We start from the raw sequence: 27,240 nt of genomic DNA on the forward strand, positions 1-27,240 counted from the left end.
ACTCAGTCCTCAGAGCATTGCTCTATCTGCACACACTCCCTCGGTGATCTGACCTAATCTCCTCGCTTTAAATATCGATCTGCCAAGGATGACCACACTCGCCTGCAGCCCGGGTTACCGTTACCCAGTGTCTGCCGGAGAACCTCGTTTGGACGTCTGATAATCACTTCAAACTTAACTGGTGTAAACTGAACTCCTGACCTTCCCCCTCGAAACCCGCTCCTCCTACGAAGCGTCTCTTTCATGCCTCCCTGTATTTCCCTCAGCAAGTCCTGTCAGTCCTCTCCCCACAACATACCCAGAATTCCACCGCCTCCTGCCCCCGACACCCACCACCACCTGCCTCCCAGCTACCACCGTCTCTTGCCGGCGTTATTCCGGTTGCCTCCTAACTGGTCTTCCCGCTTCCACCTTTGTCTCTATAATCTTTCTCAATACAGTAGCCACGGTGACCCCTTCAAAACCTAAGCTGTGTCATGTTGCCCAGTGCCTCCAGCGTCTTCGTATATCCCTCAGAATAAAACGAAGTCCTTTGCTGTGGTTTACCAGCCCTCATAAAATCCATTCTACCTTCTCTGTCTTCTCTTGGTTTCCTCCCCAACATCACATCCTATAATACTCTCTCTCCTTTGCTCACTGTGCTCTGGCGACTCGGGCTTCCCCACCAAGCACGCACGGGACCCAGGACCTTTGCCGTGACCGTTCCTTCCAGGCTGACTCTTCTACCCCAGCACCCACATGGCTTGCCACAGTCTTTGCTCAAATGTAGCCTTCTTAGTGAACCTCTCTAACCTTATTTCAGGTTAAAAACCCCTTACTTTCCATACCCTGTTTCCTTGCTTTGTTTTCTCTATAACACCATGTGATTATATTTGATAGTTTAATTCTTTAGTATTTATTGTCTGAACCTCCCACTGGAATCAAATTTCCATGAAGACACATTTTTGTGTGTTCTGCTCACTGCTGCATTTCCTGTGCTTGGCACATAGTAGGCACTTAGTGAATATTGTTTGAATGAATTTCTGTTATGTTTTAATTTCAGAGGATTAATATGAACAGACATTACAGGCTCTATAAAACCCAAATTGTAGGAGTAAGAACCAGACCCAGATAGAACTCTTAGGATGGAAATCCCTGGGAAACCCAAAACTTGAGTCAGTGACACTGGAGTAAGAAGAAGACAACTGTTCTCATCCCTAAAGAAACCAGAGTGATTACATGGTCTCCTCTGTGACCTCACGTGTCGGAGCTCGGCGGATGCATGGATTGTCACACCCATGCTGCTTGGAGCACAGGACTGACAAGTGTTCCAAGTGTTAAATACTTTCACTTTTAATTTCTTCATCCAGAAATAAGTATCATGATTCTTAATGCCTCACAGGGTATACTTCAAAACAGGAAGATAAAATGAAACTATCTGTAAATCATAAATGCAGTCTGCTACTACTATTACTTTCCAAATATCTGAATTCCAGATTGCTTTGATTAGCAATGAAGTTGGTTGATTTGGGGGTGAATCATAGGTGTGCCAGTTTTAAGATTTTGTTAAAACCGTGCTTTTCAAAGATCCATATGTACTATCATAATCAGTTCTAAAAGCAAAGGTATTTTTAGCCCCCAAAGTACAACACATATAATTAAAGAATAAAGGATGGTGGTTGTTTTTTTTTTTTTTAGATTGTATAAATTTAGCTGTACAGAAAACTCACTAAAATGATTTGCATCATTCAGTTGGCCTTGGAGCAGTGGACATGTCTTGTCTTGGCTCCAAAGCAGAGACCACAGAGGTAGTACTAAGGCTGCTTTGGGGACCATGTTGGTGCACGTCTCACTATATCTGTTGCTATATCTGTTTCTCCCCACTGGATGTCACCTTTTCCCACATGTTCCATCTTCCCACAACCACAGACTGCATGAATCAAAAAGTAATGCAGTGCACAAAAAGCTTACTAGATGTCAAACTCAGTTACTTTTATTCATCCCTTTATTGAGTACGTACTGTGCACCTACTATGTGCCAGGCCCTATTTTAGGCACTGGGGCTGACATAATCAATAAAAACTAAGTCCCAGTTCTCCTGGTACTTGTAATTTAGTGTACGTGTGTTTGGGCCAGGGGGAGGTTAGATATGTAATTGTTAAAAATTAGAATATAATAGTGATAAGTATGAAAAGCAATATAAAACAGGAAAAGACTACAGAGAATGACAGTGGGCAGGGGTGTTGCTCTGTGGAGAGGCCTCTGGGACACTGACGTTTGAAGATGCCAGGGAATGAGCTGAGCGAGCATCCAGGAGAAGGGAGTCCAAGGATGGAAGAGTGCCTCCACAGTCCCCGGAGAAGTGTGCCTCGCATGTGTGAGGGTCAATGAGGAGGCCAGTATGGCAGGTGGGGAATGTGGGGGGGTGGGGGTATAGGCGTGGGTGAGATCAAAGGACTTGCAGGGTCCGAATCACACAGGGCTATGAAAGCCGCCAACCGTAAGGATTGTGTATATTATCTTGAGCGAGATGGCCGCTGGGAGATTCAGAGCAGAAGGCTGGTATGATGAGCCGTATGTTTCCAAAAGGCTCATTCTGGCTCTGGGGGTGCAAGATTGGAAGCAGGGAGACCACTTAGGAGACGCCAAGAGGTAATAATGGCTGGAATTAGGATGCGGGGCAGTGGAGGTGAGTGATGGTTAGATTATGCATGAATTTTCACGTAAAGTCATTAGAATTTGCTAATGGATAGGATATAAGGTATGAGAGAAAGACAGGTGTCAAAAATGACTTGGAACTTCTTAAAAAGAGGTGCTTGAACAATTCATTGAATATAAAAGTAAACAACATGTGGCTGATTTAACATAGATCAAGTGTCAGTTATTAGTTGATGGTTTGTGAGTCTTTAAAGGAATTTAAGAAGCAACAGAATACCCGTGCCTGCAAAAAGGAAATGTGTTTTGCTGTGTGTGTGTGTGTGTGTGTGTGTGTGTGTGTGTGTGAGAGAGAGAGAGAGAGAGAGAGAGAGAGAGAGAAAGAGAGAGAAAGAGTTTGTATGTGTTATAATTGCATTTGAATCTAGGACTTTTCCTGAAATTTTTCTTTGATTTAGACTAATACTTACTATCCTATTATATTATTCATTACAATTAAGGATATGCTTAAACAGTATATTTTGGCATTTAAAGATGTCCTGGTTACTATTTGTATTCTTTTAAAAAAGTAATAATCAGTGCCCTAACAGAACACCAGATGGCACTAGAAAACAAGTCACCTTTACACCAACAGAAATCCCATTTGTAATGCAGCTTAAAGGAAAGACCTAGAAGATTATAATATAGCCAGTAAATCAGCTTGATGCAACTGGTACCTCATATGGATACTTCTGGGTTTTCTGTGATCATAAGGAAAACAGAGATAGAACCAACATGAGCAACAATCAAGCCTCATTAAGAAGTTTTCTTGTTATTAAAAAATGTATACGTCAAAGAAGTTTTTCCTGGGATTCTTACAGCTGAATGGAACATATTTAAGCAAAGTTGTTCACCATCGTCCTGAGGATAAAAACTAAACTTATTAGTACAGCACCTGAAGTTTCTCAGGTTCTGGCTCCTGCTTATGGCTTTCCTCTGTTCACAATGCTCTTTCTTGCCTCCCCTCTTCACAATCTCCTGGCAAAGTCCTACTCCTTAGAAATGAGCTTAGAGGTTACCTCTGCTAGGCAGCCTTCCCTGATTACACACCTGTCTCTTACTCCAGACCAGAAGATTACTTTACCTCTGTACTCCCAAGACACCCCACGCTTGTAGATTTTTAGCATGTATTTTGAGTTTTTCCCTTAATTTTTAGACAGAAGGCATCTAAAAGGTAAGAACCATGATACCCTTCCCCATTTTGTATTAGTCAAGGTTCTCCAGAGATACAGAATCAATATAATAGGGTGTGTGTGTGTGTGTGTGTGTGTGTGTGTGTGTGTGTCTGTGTGTGTGTAGACAGAAACAGAGACACAGATTTATTGTAAGAAATGGGCTCGCATGATTATAGAGGCTAGCCAGTCCAAAATCTGCAGGGTAGGCAGGCAAGCTGGAGACCCAAGGAAGAGTTGATGTTGCAGCTCAAGCCCAAAGGCAGGCTTGAGGCAGAGATTCCTCTTCCTTGGTGGTGGTTGTGTGGGGGTTTTCAGTCTTTTTCTTTAGGCCTTCAACTGAATGAATGAAGCCCACTTACATTATGGTGGGTAATCTGCTTTACTCCGAGACTACTGATTTAAGTGTTCCTCTCATAAAAAATGTCTTCACAGCAACATGCAGATGTGTTTGACCAAATATCTGGGTTATCATGGCTTCACTTAGTTGACACATAAAATTAAGCCATTACATCCCTCCAATAGCATTTACCCATAATATAAGAGGAGTTGAATATATAGTCATTGCATGAAAAATGTAACTTAATCACTTTCCTTTTCATCTGACGGTAATATTATCCTTTCATTTCCTTACCTCTTCATCTGATGGTGTTATTATGAAATGCAAATGGCCCAGATGATGGGCAGGAAGGGTTTATAGACAGAGGTATCAATGTGTGAATGAACCTTACCTGTCTCGAATGTACTGTATTTCATGTTATTTTCACAGAGGTTGTCCTCTAATTCTTATCAAAAAATCTTGTGAGTTAAGTATTTTTCAGCCATGTTTAGCCATGTTTCTTCAAATTTTTTTTTTCTTTTCCTCTCCACTGCTTGTAGTAGAGTCACATGTTAGAGTGCACAATGATGTCCTACATGTCTCGGGAACTTTGTTCTTTTTTGTTAGCATTTTTCCACCTTAGATTGCATAATTTCTATTGTTCTGTCTTCAACTTCAGTGAATTTTTCTTCTGCTATTTCAAATCTGCTGTTGAGCTCATGGAGTAACATTTTCATCCTAGCTACTCTTCTTTTCAAGTCTAGATTTCCAGCTGCTTCTTTTTTATAGGTTCCATTTCACTGTTGAGATTCCATATCTGGTCACTCATTCATACCATGTTTTTCATTAAATGTCTGTACTTACTTACAATCACCCATTTGAAATGTTTATCTAATAAACCGAGCATCTGGGCACACTTGGAGACAGTTGCTACTACTGCTTTTTTTCCTCCCTGAGTGTGGATCAGGAGAGTCCTGTTTCTTCGCATGTCTAGAAATTTTAGGCTAAAAGCTGGATTGTGTGTAGAATACATTGTGGCAGCTCTGGAATTTTATTTCCCCCTGAGGATTATTGGTGACCCGTAGACAGTTAACTTGCCTGGATTCAAACTAAAAAATCCATCTCCCTGCAGTATGAAGCAACTGCTTTCTCTGCTCAGGTTTGTTGACTTCCAGCTGCTGTTTTTTTAAGTTCAGCTCTCTGGAAAGCGGGGCAGGAGGTGCCCTGAGCCTGTGTAGTTTAGTGGTCTGCTAAGGATTTGGGCAGAATTCATACTCAGATTTGGGGGCTTCTTTCTGAGGATCATCTTTTGAATTTCCAGTCAACTTTGCCCACCTGAAGTTCTGCTGTCTTCTACTTCAAGCCATTAGGACTTCGAATTTCTTCTAGGCAAACTGGATGTGTACTGAGAAATGTACTCAGGCAAAACAAAACAAATTTGCACATTTCACCAGAGGAGTTCTTTCAAAAGTAGGTTTCTGTAGTAGTTAGCCTCCAGGAAGGCCCCCAGTGATCCTTGCCTCCTGGTATGCATGCCTCTGTGTGTGTGCCTCCTCTTTCCATTGAATAGGGCTGACCTATGTGACTAATAGGGCAATGCAGAATTGACAGAGTGCAAATCCCAAGGCTAGCATTGCACCTTCTACCTTGCCTTTCCTTTGGATCACTTGCTTGCTCTGGAGGAAACTGGCTGCCTTGTCATGAGAATATGTAAGCAGCCTTTGGACAGGTCTAGATCACAAGAAACTTGTGTAAGATACTAAATGTTAATGGTGGTTGTAAGCTGCTAGGTTTGGGGGCACTTTGCTTTGCAGCCATATATAACTAGTTTATCCTCATTGAGTTTCTGCCTGCTTTTTCAAAACCAGGCTCCCAGGAACCACTCATGAAGATGGAAAGTTATCAGTCAGCCCGGGATTTGTGCCAAGTTTATTCTCAAATTTTGGATCTTGGCCCTTCTGTGGCTCTCTTACATCCAAGATTTCCCTTTTAAATTTTCATCTGCTCTGCTCTCTTCATGCTGTGATCTGCCTTCTTCAGTGGGGAAGGACTCAGTTTTCCACTCATCCCTGACTTGGGATGGTTGGGAGCAAGCACCACCCTACACAAAAAAATCACAAACTCACCATTCTTATCCAATGTAGAAACTGTCTTTCAAGAGTCAGTTCTTCTGGGGGTGCCTGGGTGGCTCAGTTGGTTAAGCATCTGCCTTTGGCTCAGGTAATGATCCTGGGGTTCTGGGATTGAGCCCCACTTCGGGCTCTCTGCTCAGTGGGCTTCTCCCTCTCCCTCTCCCCCTGATTAGGTGTGCTTTCACTGTCTCTCTCTCCTCTCTCTCTCATGCTCTCTTGCACATATGCACACTCCCTCTCTCTCAAATAAAGAAAATCTAAAAAAAAAGAATAAATTTTTCTGTTACAAGTTTCTACCCATCTTTGGTCATTTCCACTGCCTTCAAATAGTTGTTTTAATATTTCAGTGACATTTCATTGATTTAATTGATCTAAATTGGTGATAATTCATTGATTTAATGAAATACAAATATTAACATTCTCTGAATACTAAAGAAGCTGAACATCTGAAATGTGTAAGCCATTCTGGATTCCCTTGCTGCAGACTGCCTAGTTATAGCTTTTGTTTTTCCTCATTGGTTTTTAGGGTTTCATTAATATTGATATTAATTTACTTGTTAGTTTTTATATTGCAAAAATATTTTCCCAGATAAATATTTATCTATTAACTTCATGTACAAAGTTTTACAGATACGTCATCGTTGAAACAAGTAAGTGTGTGAATGAACGCATGAGAGTGGTGTTCTCTCACCTGTTATAGTAGTTTGAATGTTCCAGTATCTCCTTACTCTCATATATTTTTCTATTATAATAAAATATGCACAAAAACATTGGACAGCCTTGATTCGGATGGCCTTGGCTTCGGGAGCATTGTTCTTCCGTCAAATCATTCATTCATTTATCTTACTGAGATAAGAACAGTAGCATCTGTTTGTGAAGACACCTGGCATCAAGCTTCAGTGACTTGGGTTTCTGAGAGTCCTTCACATGGGCTTGACCAAGTCATCACTGCTTTGAACTTAATTATTGTGTGGTCTGTCTAGGTAGGTCTTCTGTCTTGTAGCTGCCTGCTGGAGGTGCTTTGGTTCACTGTCTTTAGCAGTCCCTAACACACAATCTGTTCCTCATTATTAGTACCAGCAGCCCACCTAGCTGTAACTCACACAGGCTGGTGGTTCAGTTCGGGCCACACCATGACGCCGTCGTAAGTTTCCCAGAGTGTCGAAGCACGATGTAGCACTAGCACACTTAAACCACTTCCGGGAAAAGCTTCGAGAAAAGTCTCCCTCCCCACCCCCCTTGCAGCTGTGAAAAGAGGTTGTAAGAGAACGGCTGTTAGAGATTTATTATAATCATTACATTCAACGGCTACTGTAGTTTTAGTGGTTCCTAAAATACACCGGCAGTTATTGTCTGATTACTTCTACAGATAAGTTAATTATAGGAGATTTCTGACTCTTATACAAGTCTGATTTAGAGAGAAGTTTAATTACAGCAATTTTAGTGATTTAAATAAGCCCAGCATATATTACCAGTCTCAGCAAGTGTAGTCGAGTTTTTAGCTGTGTTGAAATACACATTTGCTTTGTTTTTATTTTTAATTTCATGATTTTCACCATACTGTAGTACCAGGGGTAATTCAGGGCACCTGTTTCCACCAGAATGAATCTTCAGTCAAACACACCGCAGGACAATAATAGCAAATTCTTCGTTATCATTAAAATCCCATTCTAATGCTTCCTGTTGAGCACTCAACAGCTTACGGCGCTAATTTCTGCCATGATTGTGACAACATGAGCAGGGGAGTAAAATTGGTTTATTAAGGGAAAAAACTCAGATTTAGTGTGTTTGAAAGTGATCATCAAGATCTAAATTTTCTTTTGATTGATGGGAAATATGACCCTGTGTACAAGTCAGAGTGATCCACTTTGTTGTGTATTAACACATGGTCAATTTGTATACCGAAGCAAATTAAAGATGAAGATATTAGCCACATATGCCCAAGCTGGCTTAAAATCAAGTTTTCAAAAACTGTCATAAAAAGACAGTGCTGTCAGCAGTTAGATATATTCATTTACTTAAATAAGACTTCAAATTGGAGAGTGCATTAGTTTGGAAAATGCATTACTGAAAATTACCTCGGTCTGATTACAGAGCTCTTCTCCAGAGCATTTTTTATTCTTCTGATGTAATGGTCCTGGCATTTACAGCCATAATTCTTGCCGTATGTTTATATGTTTTTCACTTAAAAATCAAATTTGTGTTGACAATAAAAAGTATTAGTAATAGTGAAAATAAATCAAATCCTTTCTGTTTCAGTTTGGGTGATTTTATTACATTCTGCCCAGGAAGCCCGACTTCTTACTCATCCCTAACACCATGGAATGGCAGTCATATTTTTCTCCTTTGCTAGAATGCTCCTTCTTCTTCCTGGCCATCGACTTAGGTCCTACAGTCCTTTGCTGTTACTGAGCCTAGTCAGCAGTGGCGTTGAGCAGGGTGGGAGTGGCTGGAGCCTGAGGTCAGGCAGACACTCAAGGACGGGACAGATAATTAGGTGCAAGCAGCAGGTGGTGTCCAGGAGGGGTGGGCAGTAAGGCCACTGTCAAATACATCTCAGAAACGGGGAGAAGCCATTATCACAGGGGTTTGGGAACAGACAATAAGCAAAGCTGGGAGCAGGAGGACGTTTCTTGACTGAAGTATCTCCACATAGAGGAGTCGCTTTGGATTCCTCCAGAGGCACTGGCACACCCCAGAGTCCCTTCGCTAGCCCTGCTCCAGCTAAGGAGCTAGTCCAGGGTGCCAGTGGCAGGGCATGAGATCGGTGCAGCGATAGGAGCAACACTATGACTGTGAGCCGGGCCTATACTGCGGAAAGGACCATTGTACGTTTATTAAACAGCTAACGATAAGCGTATGAGTCACAAATGGCCAGCAAACCTAACTGCATGTGAATCTGAGAAGAACGGGCCTCTTCCTCATCGTGGTATTGGTAGCATACTGAGCTGGGCTCGGGAGGTGTCTGTGTCTGAATCTGGTCGTGGACCCTCTGGGGCTCATGTCTGTCTCCTCTGCAGACTCCTCTCACTTCACACGAGAATCCATTCCTTTGCTAAACCTCTCGAATTTGAATCAGGATTGCAAGAGGATAATGTTCATAAATTCTCACTTGCCGTTTACACATGCTCAAACTTCAGGTATCAAAGAACATGGTTGTTATCAATGATCCTGTCTCTCCTGCTGTCTATCTCCACTCTCCTGTAGCAGCCAGGGGCAGAAACTGTCCTCTTTGGGATTTTTGCTTCTTATCTCTTAGAGCCAACTAATTTAACCCACATCAGGTATGGGTTACAAAGCAGCTCGGGACCTAGGACATATCATGTATTGAAGATATATTCCTACATGGGATGAAGATGCTTTGAGAAAAATAGAAGCCTAATACTAAAAGGCAAGTGCATTTTACTTGATTGGTTCACTTTTTGCCCGCCACACAGAAGGTGCTCAGCATCTAACGGGTCATTGCTGTAGACCCGTTCTTGAGTTGCCAGGGAGAACTTTTTTAAAAACTCTTATCATTAAATGATAAGAAAACATCATTGATGTGGTTAAAGGCATCTGTTGCATACATCCTCCAAATTACTCACTACTACAGATTATAATCACCTAAAGCAACTATGCAGCAACTTATATTGCAAATTCTAAACCCATTTCAAATCCTAAGTACATTTGTTCGCTTGGTTATGGTGGAATGATTTTTGCCTTTGGGTTAATTTTTAAGAAGTCTGCATGTGTGGATAAAGAGTAAGAGGAGAAATTATGTATATTTCTTTTCTTTTTTTTATTATGTTATGTTAATCACCATACATTACATCATTAGTTTTTGATGTAGTGTTCCATGATTCATTGTTTGCATAATACACCCAGTGCTCCATGCAGAGCGTGCCCTCTTTAATACCCATCACCAGGCCAACCCATCCCCCCACCCCCCTCCCCTCTGGAACCCTCAGTTTGTTTCTCAGAGTCCATAGTCTCTCATGGTTCATCTCCCCCTCCGATTTCCCCCCTTTTTTCCCTTCCTACTATCTTCTTCTTTTTTTTAACGTATAATGTATTATTTGTTTCAGAGGTACAGGTCTGTGATTCATCAGTCCTCCACAGTTCACAGCGCTCACCACAGCACATACCCTCTATCACCCAGCCACCCCATCCCTCTCACCCCCCACCACTCCAGCAACCCTCAGTTTGTTTCCTGAGATTAAGAATTCAGGAATTGTGTGTATTTCTAAACACATCTTTTTTTTTTTTAAGATTTCATTTATTTGAGAGAGAGAGAGCAAGCAAGCACACAGAGGGAGAGGAAGAAGCAGGCTCCCCACGGAGCAGGGAGCCTGATATGGGGCTTGATCCCAGGACCCTGAGGTCATGACCTAAGCTGGAGGCAGACGCTTAACCGACTGAGCCACCCAGGTGCCCCTCTAGCATCTTCTTCACAGGGGCTTCATTTGTGTTGGGTGAATGTGTATCCTCTTTCACCAGGTCTTGGGACTTGAGCTGACCCCTGGGCATTGACCCTTCTTAAAGAATGCTCATGGGGACTAAGGGACAATAGCTTCTAGCTAAGAGGATGATTTATTAATTTAACAAATATTTCCACTTACTTTGTTTGCCACGCTCTGTGGAGTGCACTTAAAATACTGCAGATAACTACAATATAAGGAGGTAGAGGTTATGGGCAAAATGCTGAGGGAGCCTGGTGAGAGAATAACTCACTGCCAGGGGGCAAGGGCTAGGGTGCTGAAGTCTTCATGGAGGAAAGATACTTGAGCTGGTCCTCAAGTAGCAAGCAAGGCTTATATCCGTGGAATTCTCTTTGAATAGACCTGTAAATTCAGATACTTAATTATTTTCTAGGGACAGAGAGGAGGGGTTGATGGAGAAGAGCTTATAGGTCTTTCTGTATGCAACCTGCTCATCCTCACTCCAGGATCAGTACCTCTGGGATCCCAGGGGGTGCTCTCTGTAAAACAGTCTAAATTCATTAGAGTCCTGTCTGGAAACTCTTGACACTATCACTTTTGGGGAAATTGTCGTAATTTGTTTTTTCTAATATCCATTGGTTTTTACCTTTCTCTCCCTTAATTTGTCTGTACCACTAATGCTCCCTTCTCCTGTTTGTTCCTTTCCTGGTCCATGTAAAGATTTATTAGAGCCTACTCATAAGAATAGATATCTATGTTTGAAATTCATTTAGAGCCTTCAGAGCTAATTCACTACCATGATTATAATACTAGCTCTATTCAGGTTGTATGAGTCACTCAAAACTAAATTTGAAATAACAGTGGAAGAAATCTATACAGCACGATGCCTCTAATTGATATGCTTTACATCAAAAGGCAAGGTTTGATAAAGGTGTGTTTCAGGTAATAACCTTGATTTTTATGCTTCACTGAAATTTCGCTCCTCTCCCTCAAGGATCACCGACTGCTTTGTGCGTCCATACCACCATATTAGTGTTGTTATTAGTAATGTCATTCTGCCTAGTCGTAGGGTGGAAGTCGCATTAATTACAAATTATAGCTTCAACATAAAACCAGTGAACTTGGGTGAGCCTTTTATTCCTGGGCCTTGTCACTTTGATTCATACTGCATCTTGCTTTTTAACTGCTGCCGTGAGCCCTGCGTGCATTTCTCGGCAGTCTGTTTTTTCCAAGGCACTTTGCAGCCAGTCCCGGGCAGAGCAGGATAGGGCCCAGCAGGGATGTGTTGTGTCATTAACTGCATACCTCCGTGTGTGCTGAGGAAGGAGGCCAGGGGCACATTGTCTTGTACTCCCTGAGAAGTATGATAATAGCTCAGCCGTGCACTTACTGGAGTGTTTCCCCATGATTATAAAACACGAGCGAAGAGACTCATTAGTAAGAAAGAAAAATGGAGGACTGGGTTTAAATTGGCTTGTAGGTTAATAGGGTCAAACATACTTAGTACATGGACACCGGAGTGATGGAAATTTTCACATGGGGTCTCTGCTCTTGGTCAGTCATCTTAGACTGAATTTTTGGTTTGATGGTTTGTTTTTGGATTAAAGTATGGGGCTGAGGGGCGCCTGGGTGGCTCAGTCTTTAAGCGGCTGCTTTCGGCTCAGGTCATGGTCCCAGGGTCCTGGGATCGAGCCCTGCGTCGGGCTCCCTGCTCGGCGGGAAGCCTGCTTCTCCCTCTCCCACTCCCCCGCTTGTGTTCCCTCTCTCGCTGTCTCTGTCTGTGAAATAAATAAAACTTTAAAAAAAAAAAAAGTATGGGGCTGAATGTGGTGTTTGGAGGTTGAGGCCTATAACAACATAAGAGGAAATTTGGAGACAGGAGTATTATTCAGCTTGCACCAGCCTTTAAAGTCAACGTTGTTTTTGTCTTTCTATCCATGAACATTTTCCTCATAGGCACTGAAATTCCTCTTACCAGTGTAAAGTCACTTGATCAAAACTAGAAAATTCTCGGAGTACGGTGAAAGGGTCCTTTACCAGGAGTTTCACCATCAGCCCTACCAATTCTTATTTGCTGTTTCATCTTGAACAAGTCTCTTAGGCTCCCGGAGCTTTTCTTTTTTCCACGGGTGAAATATGGAGGCGATTCAGCCTGCCCTCCTGCTGTTTTTGCAAGATTCTCCTGTCCTTGGATGACTGTTTCACCTTGCGGCGTCCTGCTATGTGGTTAGGAACAACTGTTTCATTACTTTCTCTCCTTTTATTATTTCATAGAAGGTGAAAGTGAGCCCCAAATCCAGAGGCTGTTTAATATCGTTTATTTGCATATGTTCGGTTTCTGAGAGGTTCTTGATGAATTTGAAACTTAATCCTCATGACATCCCAACATATTTCATGTTTTTAGTGTGAGAGAATACTGGTTCTTCAGGGATGTTTTTCTAGAAAGTGTTTATATGTACAAAAGGAGCGTCTACAAGCTGAATAAGGTGTGAGGGTGTTGGAGAGCTATTGGAACAATGGCTGTCGTGGCATCTCATTAAAGAGTAAGTTATGCTTTCCTTCTACCTTGGGTGTTAAGGCTTTATTAACACTGGGTTTGAAAACACCTCACAAAAAAAGCTAAATGCTTAAGGGATTTATTATAAAACTCCATCATGCCATTTATTTCTGTGGATGCTTGAAATTGCTGGGGTGAAATAATGTATTCAGCAAGGAAGCAAGTTCTCGCTTCCTCCCGTGAGTCCGCTTGATTGTGCTATTGGTATCTCATTCTTTAATTAAACTTGTCCAAAGATAGGATCAGCTAAAGTGTTTACTGTATAAATAGTTTTCATTCCCAGTGTGCAAGTTTAAAACCCTGGTAAAAAGAGTTTGCCATCTGTTAAAAACCAAAACATGTGGTATGCTCCTGCATAAAAATAAACTGCACATTATTCATAAAAAGAATCACAACATATAACATATCTTTGGGGCTGACAGTAACCTGTGCCATGTTAGAATGTCGCCACCTTCTCTCTAAGTGACAGTATGATCAGTAGTGCGTGGTGTTAAAAAAAAAAAAAGAAAATCTATGACATAATGAAATTAACGTATGTATTTTTATTAACATGAAAATAGATTTGTCTGAATGCAAGCCTTACTGATAAGAAATGGTAATTTTTTTCCTTTGATCATTTCAAATTTAATTATTTCTCCGAGTTTTCAGTTTACATCTTTTTTCCCCCTAAAATGTCACCATTTAATTTAGCCAGGTATTTACCTCTCTCCCTGCATTGCCGCTCCCTCAGCCCTGTGACGGTGTCTCTTCCCACTCCTGAGGTCCCCTTGTATTTCTGCTCTTTGCCTTTCCACTTGTCTCTACTCATGACAAGAAACTTCCTAAAATACTTCCTAAAATACAGGTTACTTGCTGCCAGTCATTAGAACCATCAGTAAGGGCACCTGGGTGGTATAGTTAAGCCTCCAACTCAGCCTCCCATCAGGTCATGATCTCAGGGTCCTGAGCTAGAGCCCCATGTCGGACTCCACCCTTGGGGTGGGGGGTGGGGTGGGATGTCTACTTAATTCTCTCTCTCTCCCTCTGTCCCTCCCCCCCCACACACGTATGCTCACTCTCGCTCTCTAAAAATAAATAAATCTTTTAAAATAAAATAAAATAAAACCATCACTAATAGCACATGGCCTGTGGAACAAAGTCTAAATCCCTCAGAATACTATGCAAGAAATTCCATAATCTGGCTCCCAGCCCCTTCCATAGCCTCAACTCTCACTCTTCCTAACCCAGAACCCTCTGTGGTTCTGCCTGACTCTTCAGGCCTGAACTTGCCTCTTTCACATTTCCATGTTTATAATTACCTCCTTCTTTGGAAGGTTTTGCCTGCCTCTACCTCATCCCAAATGAGATTTGTGCTTTAAAAGTCAGCTCAAACCCCAGATTCTTCCTTAATTCTTAGCTTATTGTTCCAGTTAGAGGTAATGTCTTGCTTCTCTGTATTCCCAGTGTATTTTATGATTCTTATTTTGCCCGATAACTTTTAACCTTCTATTCTAGTCATTCATTTACTGCCCCCGCCTTCCAAGGTCTAAATTATTTGAGGATAGAGGTTTGTCTTAGTCCCTTTGAGCTGCTATGGCAAAACTGCCATAAGCTGGGAGGCTTGGCAGAAACGTATTTCTCACAGTTCTAGATGTGGGGGAGTTCAAGATCAAAGCACTGGCATATTTGGTATCCGGTTCATGGTGCCTTCTCACTGTGTCCTCACATCGTGGAAGGGACGAGAGAGCTCCGTGGAGTCTCTTTTATCAAGTACTAATCCCATTCGTGGAGGCTCTGCCCTCATGAACTAATCACTGCTGGAAGGCCCCACCTCCCAATAACATTGCCTCGGGGGTTAGGATTTCAACCTACAAATTTGGGAAAGGGGACATAAACATTTGATCTATAGCAGGACTATGTTCTGTTCATCTTTGTATCCCCTATACTGACCAGCATAATACTTTGTCAGGCACTCCATAAATGTTTTTCCAAAATGATCTGAAAACTGAAAATCCATAATAACCAAATTCATGCAGTGGAGAAATTTAGATTAACAGATCAGAATAGAATGTCAGATTCTAAGTTGGATTTTTTTTTTTTCTCTAGAACTATTGGGCAATAGTTACGAATGTCCCAAAATATTCTTGGCACTCTTCTGTTCAGTATTTCTTATTGGGCAATCAGTGTCTCTTAAGATCCCGTGGGAATTTCTGGCTCATTGGTTTGAGACAAAACCAATTGCAGTCTTTGGATCTTGTTTGGATCCCGTTTCAGAATAACAAGCTCTAATAATATGAGTTCATAAGATAGGGAAATGTAAATACTGACTATCCAGTGAAATTCTGATATTCAGGAATTATTGTTAATTTCTTTTTAGATATGATTAAACCCTTGTGGTTGTGCTTGTATATGTTTATTATAATAGTTTTACTGCGATAGTTAATTTAGATAAACTTCTCTTAAGGCCTACAGTTTGATAAGTTTTCACATATATACAGCCATGAAACCCTCAAGATCACATCCAATGATGTCAAAAATTTCCTTGTGCCCCTCTGTAGTCCCTGCTGTAAGCTTGCCCTCTTCCCTTTCTATCCCCAGCCACTAAGGTCCCTCCATCTCCATGCAGTTTACGTTTCCTAGAAGTTTATATAAGTGGAGTCATATAGTATGTGCCCTTTTTTGTGTCTGGCTGCTTTCATTCGACAATTATCTTGACATTCATCCATGTCGTACTACGTAGGAATGGTTCGTTTCTTTTTATCAATGAAGAGTATCCATTTTATTGATATAATAGTTTGCTGTTCTGTTCACCTGTTGATGGACATTTGGGTTGTTTCCATTTCGGGGCTATTACAAATAAATCTGCTGTGAGCATTCATGTCGAGTCATTTTGTGAATACATGCTTTCATTTCACTTGGGTAAGTGCATGAGAGTGGAATGGTTGGATGATATGGTAGCTCTATTTTAACGTTTTAAGAAATTCTCAAACTCTTTTCCAAGTGGATTTATAGTTAATTTTATATTCTCACCAGGAATGTATAAGAGTTCCAGTTCTTCCACATCTTTACCAACACTTGGTATGGTCGATTTTTTAAAATTTTAGCCATTCTAATATAGGTGTGTAGTGGTGTGTCAATTGAGTCCTAATTTGTATTCCCCTAGTGACAAACAAATGATGTGGAGCATCTTTTCATGAACTTAATTTTCATTCTTACCTCGTTTTCAGTGAAGTGTTTGTTCAAATCTTTTGTCCCTACCCCCTTTTTTATTGGGTTGCTTGTTTTGTTATTACTTGAGTTTTGAGAGTTACTTACGTATTATTTTTCTAACACCTTTATCACATTTATGACTTGCAAATATTTTCTCCCATCCTCTGGGTTTTTTCATTTTCTTAACAATAGCTTTTGAATGGGGTGCCTGGGTGACTCAGTTCATTAAGCAACCACCTTCAGCTCAGGTCATGATCCCAGGGTCCTGGGATCGAGCCCTGAGTCAGGCCCTCTGCTCAGCGGAGAGCCTGCTTCTCCCTCTCCCTCTGCCGTGTGCTATCTCTCTGTCAAATAAATAAATAAATAAATAAATAAATAATCTAAAAAAAAAAGTAGCTATTGAGGACATTTTAAATTTTAATGAGGTCCAGTTTACGAATTTGTCCTTTTCTAGATGGTACTCTTGGAATCATGCCTAAGAGATCTTTGCCTAATCCAAGGTCACAAAGATTTTCTCATATCATTTTTCCTAGAAGTATGATGATTTTAGGTTTTATATTTAGGTTTGTGTTCCATTGAATTAATTTTTGCTTATGGTAAAGGTATAAATGGCAGTTCATTTTCAAAATATGGATATTTAATTACATTAGCAGAATTTGCTGAAAATATTACTTATTTCCTCTGAATTTCCTGAATTTGTGGTTTTGTTGAAAATGTCCATATATGTATGGGTCTGTTTCTGGACCCTGTTCAGTCCCCCTGATCTGTTAGTTTGTCTCTACATCAGTGCCACACTGTATGCTGTAGCTTTATAAGTCTTGGAATCACAGGTTATTTAAAAAAGTACTGGAGGAATAAGGTCTTCAAACTTTGTTCTTCTTTCTCTCAGTTGTTTTGGCTAGAGTGGAGGTCCTTTCTTTTTCCACATAAATTTTAGAATTAGTTTGTCAATTTCCACCAAATAAAAAAGGCTGCTGAGATTTTGCTCTCGCACAGAATCTATATATTTATTTGGGGGAAATTGATGCCTTTTCTGTGTTGAGTTTGGTAATCTTTTAACCTGGGATGTCTCTCCACTTAAGATCTCTTCAATTTTCTCTCTGTATTATCTTATTGTTTTGATGTACAGGTCTTCTACAACTTTTGTCAGATTTATCCCTAAATATATCATATTTTTGGATGTGATTGTAAGTGGTGTTACTTTAGTACTTCAATTTTCTGTTGTTTGTTACTAGTCTATGGGGGGAAAATGATTTTTCTATATTGATCTTGTATCCTGGAACCTTGCTAAACTGACTTAAACGTTCCAATAGCTTTCTTGTAGCTTATATCAGATTTTCTATAAAGATATTTATGTCACCTCCAAATAAAGACAGTTTGATTTCTTTATTTCCAAACAGGATCCCCTCTCTTTTCTTTTTCTTGCCTAATTCAGTGACTAGAGACTCCAGTAACATGTTGAACAGAATTATGAGAGTAGATATCTTGTTCCTGATCTTAGGGGGGGAAAAAATCAGTCTTTTATCAGTAAGTTGGTGGCAGTTGTAGATTTTTCATAGATGCTGTTTATCAGATTGAGAAAGTTTCCTTCTATTTCTACATTGTTAAGAGTTTTTATCAGGAATGGATTTTGCATTCAGTCAAAGGCTGTTTCTGTGTCTAATAAAATGATCATATAGGGTTTTTTTGTTTTTGTTGTATTAATATATGTTGCATTGATTGATTTTCAAATATTGAACCAAGTATGTACATTCCTGAGCAAAACCTCATGATGCATTATCCTTTGTATAGATCGTTGGGTTTAATTTAAGAAATTTTGTTTAGAAGCTTTTAAATCTGTGCTCATGATGCGCATGAGCATCTTTTTTTTTTTTCCATGATAATCTTTGCCTGGTTTGGGTTTCATTACAATGTTGACCTCATAGAATGAGTTGGGTAGCAATTCCTCCTTTTTAAGAATTTATGTGTTATGTATTATTTCTTCCTTAAATGTTTGGTAGAATTTACCAGTGAAGATGACTGGGCCTAGAGTTTTCTCTGTGGGAAGGATTTTAATTACAAATTCAATTTCTTTGATTGATTCAAAATATTCAAGTTATTTATTTCTCCTTGAGTTAACTTTTACTGGTTTGTGGCTTTCAAGAATTGTGTGTATTTCATCTAATTTGTTGAATTAATTGGCATGACATTGTTCATAATATTCTCTTATTGTCTTTTTAATAATTGTAGAAACTGTGGTGATATCACTCATTCCTGACATTGGTTATTTATGTTTTTTTCTCTCTTTTTTTTAATCTGTCTGGCTGGGGTTTTATCGGTTTTATTTATCTTCTCTTAAAATCAGCTTTAATTTTATTGATCTTATTATTTTTCTACTTTGTCAGCTATTAATATCTGCTCTGATCTTTACTATTTTCTTTGTTCTACTTTAGGTTTGATTTGTTCTTCTTTTTCCAGTTTCTTTAAGGTGGAAGCTTGGAAAATGTTCTGTGTGCACTTGCAAAAATGTGTATTCTGCTGTTGTTGGAGGGGAGTGTTCTAGAAATGTCAGTTAGGTCAGTTTGGTTCATATTCTTTTTCAAATCTATATTCATGCTGACATTCTCTCTACTGGTTCTATCAATTACTGAATCAGCAGTATGAAAATCTCTGATAGACTTTTGGGTTTTTCTACTCTACAGTTCTGTTTATTGCAGAGTCATGGATTTTGAAGCTCTGTTACTAGATGCATAAACATTTAGATTATTATATACCTTTAATTAATTGACTCATTTATCATTATGGAATAACCTTCTTTGCCACTGATAATATTCTTTGAACACAAATCTACTTGGACATTAATATAGGCAATCCAGCTTTTTTTTTTTTTTGGTATTATTAGAATGGCATGCCATTTTCCTTCCATTGGCTTTTAACTTGTTTGTGTTTTTGTATTTGAAGTGCATTTTTTGTAGTCAGCATATAGTTAGGTTGCGCTTTTTCATTGAAGCCGAAGTTGTTTGACATTTAAATGGGATATCTCTGTTTAATGTGCTTATTGATTTGATTAGGTTGAAATCTATCTCTTGCTGTCTGTTTTCTATCTGTCATTTCTATTTGTGCCATTTTTTCTCTCTCTACCTTCTTTTGGAGTAATTGAATAATTCTTATGATTTGATTTTATCTATTTTGTTATTAGCTTTAACTCTTATTTCTTTAGTGATTGTTTTAGGGTTTATAGCATACATCCTTATCAGTCTGCCTTAAAGTGATGTTAAACTACTTCACTATACTATATAGAACCTTATAATATATACTTCCACCTCTCCCTTCTGAATTTGTGCTATTGCTGTTGTACATTTTACTTTTATTTTAAAGTCTACACTGTGTTGTTATTGTTTTTGTTTAAACAATTATTTTATTTAAAACAATTATCTTTTGGGGTACCTGGGTGGCTCAGTGGGTTAAGTGGCCGACTCTTGATTTCAGCTCAGGTCATAATCTCAACGTCATGAGATTGAGCCCTGCACTGGGCTCTGCATTGAGCATGGAGCCTGCTTACAATTCTCTCTCTCCCTCTTCTTCTGCCCCTCCCCCACTCACTCACTCTCTCTCTCTCTAAAAAATAAGGAAAAAAACTTAAAATATAAATAAGTAAAACAATTATCTTTTTTAAATAAGGATTTTATTTATGTATTTGACAGAGAAAGAGAGAGAGAGTCCATAAGCAGGTGGAATGGTAGGCAGAGGGAGAGGGAGAAACAGGCTCCCCACTGAGCAGCGAACCCAATGCTGGGCTCGATCCCAGGACCCTGGGATCATGACCTGAGCCAAAAGCAGATGCTTAACCAACTGAGCCACCCAGGTTTTAAAGAGATTTAAATAATAAGAAAGAAAATGTATCGTAACCCATGTAGTTACCATTTCTAGTCCTTTCTTTTTTATGTGTACATAATATATTCCCATCTATTATCAATTTCCTTCAGTTTGAAGGAAGTCATTTAACATGTTATAGTGCAGGCCAGTTGGTAATGAATTCTTTCAGTTTTTGTATATCTGAAAACATTTATTTCACCCTTGTTTTGAGAGAGATTTTTGCTGGGTATAGAATTCTCAGTTGACTTCTTTTCTTCTGTTAATACAGTTGACCTTCGAACAATGCAGGGGTTAGGGGCCCTGAGCTCCCTGCATAGTCAAAAATCTACTATAACTTTGGACTTCCCAAAAACTTAACTACTAACACCCTGACCAGAAGCCTTACTGGTAATATAAGCAGTCAGTCAACACGTATTTTGTGCATTATATGTATTATACACTGTGTTCTTACAATAAAGTAAATTACAGAAAAGAAAATGTCATTAAGAAAACCATGAAATACATCTACAGCACTGTATTCTAAAAAAATCACGTATAAGTGGACCCACACAATTCAAACCCGTTTTGTTAAAGGGTCAACTGGATGTAAAAAAAATTGCTCCATTCCCTTTTCCCTTCCATTTTTTCTAATAAGTCTACTGTCATCCTTATTTTTCATTCCCTATATTTAGCATGTCTATTCTCCCCTGTCTACATTCAGAGTTTTCTTTTTATCACTGGTTTTGAAAAATTTGATTCCTCTCTCTCAGGAATCACTACCCTTCATTGTCCAATATAAAGTAACTTGAAAACCATTGTTTCATATATGATATGGAAATTTTTAGAAATTTGATTTTGTTTTTCATATATGCACTCAACCTTAATATGTGAAGACAAGATCCCCTCCTTTATTGTTATTTCCACCACATCTATTTCAGAAAGGCAGTGGCTTTATTTTTCAGTATATTAAATTATAGGTTTATGACTCTGTTTCTGATCTATATTCATATTTGTCTGTAATGAAAATTCAGTCAGTTAAACGTGTATTTTCTAGTTGTTAAAATATTAGAAATAGTTTATCTGTCACTCTGCTATTCTTCAATAAACTCAACTATTTCTCATTTTCTGGAGATCCAGATCTTTACAGTTGGATCACTTGTTAAAAATTTGTGGTCATCTTATATTTACCACCACTCCTACAAACCAAGATTAATAAATTCTATTAATATCAGGTTTTCATTTTCTTCACATACGGAGAAATTATCAAAGCACTCTTGGAATTTATTACTGTGATTGAATTATATTTAAAGATTTCCACTTGGGTTTGGTGACATCTCACATAATGTCTAAAAAAATATGAATCAAATGTAACTTGTGTCTTAAAAGGTATACTAATCATAACCAGACAATATTAATGTTGACAAACACCAAGCAAACATATGTTGACATCTGATAATCAAAAAAATAAGGTAGAATTAGAAACTGATCTTCCAGATACCTAAATTATTCATTCATATTTGTGTACTAATATTTAGATACATCTGCAATGCTGCAGAGCAGAATTACCTTTTTTTTTTTTTTTTTTTTAGTATAGGTGCTTATCTCCTCACCTTTGCAACACTCCCTCCCCTAAGATTCTTACTCAGTGGTGCTTAGAAATGTCTATTTGTTTCAAGTTCCCCTGGTGGTACTGGTGTACAGCCAGGCTTGGAAATTGTTGCTTTATTTAACATGACTGGGAAATCAGTATTTCATAGAAACATGTTTTTTTTACTTTTTATTTATTTTTTTAGAGAGAGAAAGAGCACTGACGGGGGGAGGGGCAGAGGGAGAGGGAGAGAGAGATTCTTTTTTTTTTTTTAAAGATTTTATTTATTTTTTTGAGAGAGAGAGAGGAAGGGAGGGAGAGAGAACAAGCAGGGGGAGAGGTAGAGGTAGAGGGATAAGCAGACTCCCCATTGAGCAGGGAGCCCAGGATCATGACCCAAGAGGAAGGCAGACACTTAACTTGCCGAGCCACTCAGGCGCCCGGGGACAGAGAATCTTAAGCAGGCTCCACACCCTGTCTTAACAACCCTGAGATCATGACCTGAGCCAAAATCAAGAGTCAGATGCTCAATCAACTGAGCCACCCAGGCGCCCCCACAGAAACATATTTTTTAAAGGCCTTCAATACCTTTAAGAACCACTGAAACAAAATTTAGAAATTTGGTAGATACTTTTCTAAAATACTCTTTATGCAACTCTGCCTTCTAAAATCATATGCTGCACATAATTTAATTTTCCTATGGGACTGTGATGCCCATTTTAATGAACATCAGTGACTGTGCAGTGATGCCTTTTGGGGCTTTTGAAGTGCGTAGCACCGTTTACCTCTACAGTCTGGCCAGTGCTGAAATAGGCTAATTTCTGTTCGTTTTCCTGTCTTTCTGACTTTGGTCTGTCAGCTTTTACTTTTCCCTGCTGAGTGTACCTCTGACTCAAGCAACCCTCACTCTCTCTTTCTAATGTGTTACTTAAAGTGAGTTAAGGGCTCAAGGACCGGAAGAGCAAGATTGTTAGAATTGTATCTAAAATAAAACTGGGGGAAGGCGGCTATCCTCTCGTGGAACAGTGCACACAGAGATGAAATTCATAGTGTCTGCAGCAGCTGTTGGTAAGCCTGTGGACTGCCTTGGCACTGAAGGGGTTTCTTTTATGTATAGAAAACACATTACTTAGCGTCTCTGAAATTTCTAATTTAACATATGGGGTCACATCTGTTAAAGGATTATTAATCTAGAAAGGGAGTGATGTATAATTTATTAAAATAACTCTATGGGGAGACAACGGACTCCATTTAATAAACTGGAATAGTTGCTGCCTCCACTGAATGCTCCCAGTGGAATTCCACATTAGTTCAATAGAGGGGGCAGATGAAAACAATTGGCCTTTATATAATGTTTACTGTGTTGTATTACTTAGTGTCTCTCAGCTGAAAAATATTTATGTTAGCTGTTCGGTTTAAGCTTTGAATATTGAACTCCTGCTGCTATATAGTTGATACTTCTGAGAACAAGAGTCCCTTGTTCCTTAGCTGTAGGAGGCAAAGGAAGGGTGCACCACTCTCCTTCCCTCCCATGTGCAGTGAAGGCCGGCAGGTCAGAGAATCTGCCTAGGGTTGCCCAGATTTACCTCTTCTCCGGGTACTGTAGACCTATAAGGTAGATGGTATTAGAGGAGGCAGGCTCAAAGGGGGTTCTTTTTGGATCAGATGTGTTAATTTTCCTCTCTTGCAGCGATAATACAAAGATTCCTGCCAGAAGCACTTCCATGGCTGTCTGCTGATTGGGTTTCTCAGTAGCAAATAACATGACTCTGTCTGGATATGATAGCAGATTTCTTTCACCACCCCCGTCCCCACTGTGAAGCCAAGCAATAGAATACTGTTGGGGCAGAAAAGTTTTCCCTTCTTCCCTTTTAGGTTCTTTGTCTGGTCTAATAATTAAATTGGCATAAGACAGATTAACAAGAGAAAAATAAAAGTTTAATAACGTGTGGGCCTTTTGTATAGACGGGAGAGACCCAGGAAAACTGAGTAGCTCTCCAAAATGGCTGAAGCCATCACTTTAAATACCATCCTCAGCTAAAAGTGAAAGATGGTGAGGCTGGGGAGCCAGTCATGGGAGCTTAGCAGGAAAAACCCAATAAACAAGTGTAAGATTGTTATGCAGACTTAAGTCCGGGCTTTCTCCATTGATAAGAGTTTCTGCACATTGAGTGATCCCTCCTTCCTGGGAGGGAAAGATAGCCTCAAAGACAGGGAGCCACCCTTAAAAATGGATATCTCCCTTGTTCTGTGCTAAGCATGGAGACTGCTTAAGATTCTCTCTCTCCCTCTCCCTGTGCCCCCACCCCTGCTCATGCGCACAGGCTCTCTCTCTCTCTCTCAAAAAAAAATAAAAAAATAAAAATAAAAAGGAAATCTCCCTTGTAAATGTAAATGTCTCCTGCAAAAGAGTAACTTCTTCTCCGTTTTCAGAGCTTCTTTTTGTGTCTGCAATTTCTTAAAAATAACCGGCTTAAAATAATCAGTATGCCAGAGAGGCATATCTTGGAGTGGCGAGATTTGCTCCCCTAAAATACCTTGCACAATTCACACTTCTAAATGAAAGAGAAAGAATTGAGTGCTCCCATCCTCCTCCCCTGCCTGTGCCTTGAAGGGACACTGGTAAATGTGCAGATATGGGCTTGTTTTCCCTGTACCTCCCAGAAAGAATTCCATCAAAAATCTTAGTGCTGGATTCTTCAAGTCTTGAATGTTTTGCTCTGTTGTTTCCTTCTTTTTATCATTTGCCTTAATTGATAGATTTACCTTAGTGCCAGACAAATTTAGAGATTTTTTTTCTTATATTCATAATTAGCATTGGTTTTAAAAAGCAAAGCAAAATTAACTTCCAATTCTAATACAGGAAGATTAAAATATGTAATGGGGTCTGTCTTAGGTTAACTGTTAATTAACATGAATAATATTGCAATAAAGCATTATATGATTATTTTAGCTTCAGGCTGCATTTCAGATAGAGAGCACATTTTTCTTCAATGTCTTATTTTGGTCTTACTCTTCCTTCCATTAAAATTATTTTGCTGTTCATACTATTTCTCATCATATCCCATCTTTGGATACTTACAACAAAAAGCAGTCTTTCATATTTTATGTCGTTCCACTTGGAGACACATAGCAGGGGCTGGGAAGCAAGGCAAGTATAGTGTGGCCCCATAAGTCCTTAGTCCTTTGTTGACTCAGAAAATACAAACCAGATACAGGTATGGTGTGGCAAAGTTATTAGTTGCCCAAAATCTCTGTCAGGGAAATGGTTGACTATAGAGCAAATCTGGTATCTTAAAAATAAATAAATAAATACAAATAATTCCTCAAACCATTTGCTAATAAGATGTTGGGGTTGAGCAAATTTTCCTCTCTCCAGCCTTCTTCCAGCTGGACTAAGAATGAAATTGACATGAGACAGATTAACAGGAGAAAATCACATTTAGTGTTGTACGTGCAGGGCATCCACAGACAAGAAACTCCAAGGACAGTCTGGCAACATGAGGCTTATATGACCACCTGAGCTAAGGAACTTAGACCCCTAAGGTAAGGGTCTAGGGATACAATGAGAAGGTAGGCCATTAGCTGGAAGGTAAGATGGGAGGTTTGGAAAACAAAGCCTGTCCTGTTATGCAAGTAACTTTCTTAGGTAAAAAAAAAAGAATCTCTTAATAGCTCTCTTCCTGGTGCAGGGTTTCCTTTCCAATGTAAATTTAGGCAGTTGAGAGAGGGGTAAAGACCTTTTCCTGAATCTGCTGGGTTTTGATTGCTTTTAACTCAAAAATCATCTTCGTGCCAAAGTGGCCCATCTTGGAGTGGCCTGCCTTCGGCCCCTACAAATATATATCATACACATCTCCCATTTAATTAACAGAATTTTAAGATGCAATGAAAATAAGGTGTTATAGATGGAAGTCATGATTAACATTTATATTGATGTTTTATGCTACTTTATGGTTGGTAGGTGAGGGTCAGATATTACCCCAATTTCATGGAAGCAAAGTTAAGCAAGTCACCTAAGAAGGGCAAAATTTACACTGTGATTGTCCTACGAAGCCAGGGTGTCTGTGCATAATGTGTAAACCCTGGATCTTTGAGACACAAAAGGAAAATTACTGTGGTTATTTAACTACCTTTATTCTTTGAGACAAACAGTACAAGGTTCAACTTACTGCTTTACACAATGTAGGGTCCAAGAGCTCCAAGATGGGCTACTTTGGCATGAAGATTATTTTGCGCTGAAGATAATCTAGATCCAGTGGGCTCAAGACAAACTGTTGCCCCTCTCTTAACCACATAGAAGAATCTAAATTGGGGGTCTTTTTTGGAATAAGAGTTATTACCAGAGATAAATTTAATCTGAGTGACCCATCCATATGGCAGGGCAAACATCTAATGACCAAATATTTGCTCTTCTTCTTATTGCTCTGTGAATTGCATTCCTTCCTGTGATGTCTCAGACTCTACCCTCTTCTTCTTAGTTCAGGATGACATATATATCTCATTTTACCTGTCTTTGGGATATCCTTATCTGTGTGGATTCCTGGTACATATGAAATTAAATTTGATTTTCTCCTCTGTTAGTCTGTCTCATGTCAATTTCATTCTTAGTCCAACTAGAAGGACCTTGAAGGGAACAGGAATTCTTCCTCTCTGACAACAGCATGATACTTACACCAGTGCTTAATTCTATTCTGTCATCACTCTCAAAACCCTTAGAAACACCCTAGTTTCTTCACTTTTGGCCAGGTGCTAGAGATATATATAGCAAAATGGCAAAAGCATAGACATTGCAGTCAAGATAACCCCAAGCTCCAATCTTGGCTCCTCCTGTTAACGGTTTGCGCAGCCTAGGTGAGTCACGCATGTCTAGCAGAGTTAAGTGCTCAGTAAATGTCAACTATTATTATTAGCAAACAATTTGATAAGGCATTAAGCAGTGACTCAGAACGTAAAAGCAAGATGCTTTGTGAACTTATGTTCTACTAATAGCAAAACTTTGCAGTCTAAGAACTTACTGGTTGTGTTGGGGAGAAAGAATTTCCTCTGCCCTTCAAGATCCTTCTACCCAGACTAAGACTCAAATTTGACATGAGGCAGATTAACCGGAGAAAATCAAATTTAATTGTGTAGCGACAGGGAATCCATACAGAGATGGAAAGTCCAGACAGTCAGTAGGTCATTTTGAACAAAGGAGAAGGGGTAGGATCTGGGACTTCCAAGGGAATGAATGAAATTCACGGGAAAATGAAAAAGAGTAAATGTTTGGTGAGTGAATGTTTGAGGGTCCACTCAAAAACAGTGGGACATAGGGGTGCCTGGGTCAGGTGGTTAAGTGTCTGCCTTCGGCTCAGGT

At 39.6% G+C, this 27,240-nt stretch overlaps 1 protein-coding gene across 4 annotated transcripts in view; it reads left to right on the top strand.

Annotated features, from left to right (window-relative positions):
• ASPH (aspartate beta-hydroxylase) overlaps positions 1-27,240 on the top strand; it is a 212,714-nt gene that overhangs the window by 101,647 nt on the left and 83,827 nt on the right. The gene's annotated exons all lie outside the window — the stretch shown is intronic.

This window comes from Eumetopias jubatus, unplaced genomic scaffold (assembly GCF_037043125.1).
Source record: "Eumetopias jubatus isolate StellerSeaLion01/CBP00866 unplaced genomic scaffold, mEumJub1_p1.0 scaffold_4, whole genome shotgun sequence".
In the NCBI taxonomy this organism is placed as follows: domain Eukaryota; kingdom Metazoa; phylum Chordata; class Mammalia; order Carnivora; family Otariidae; genus Eumetopias; species Eumetopias jubatus.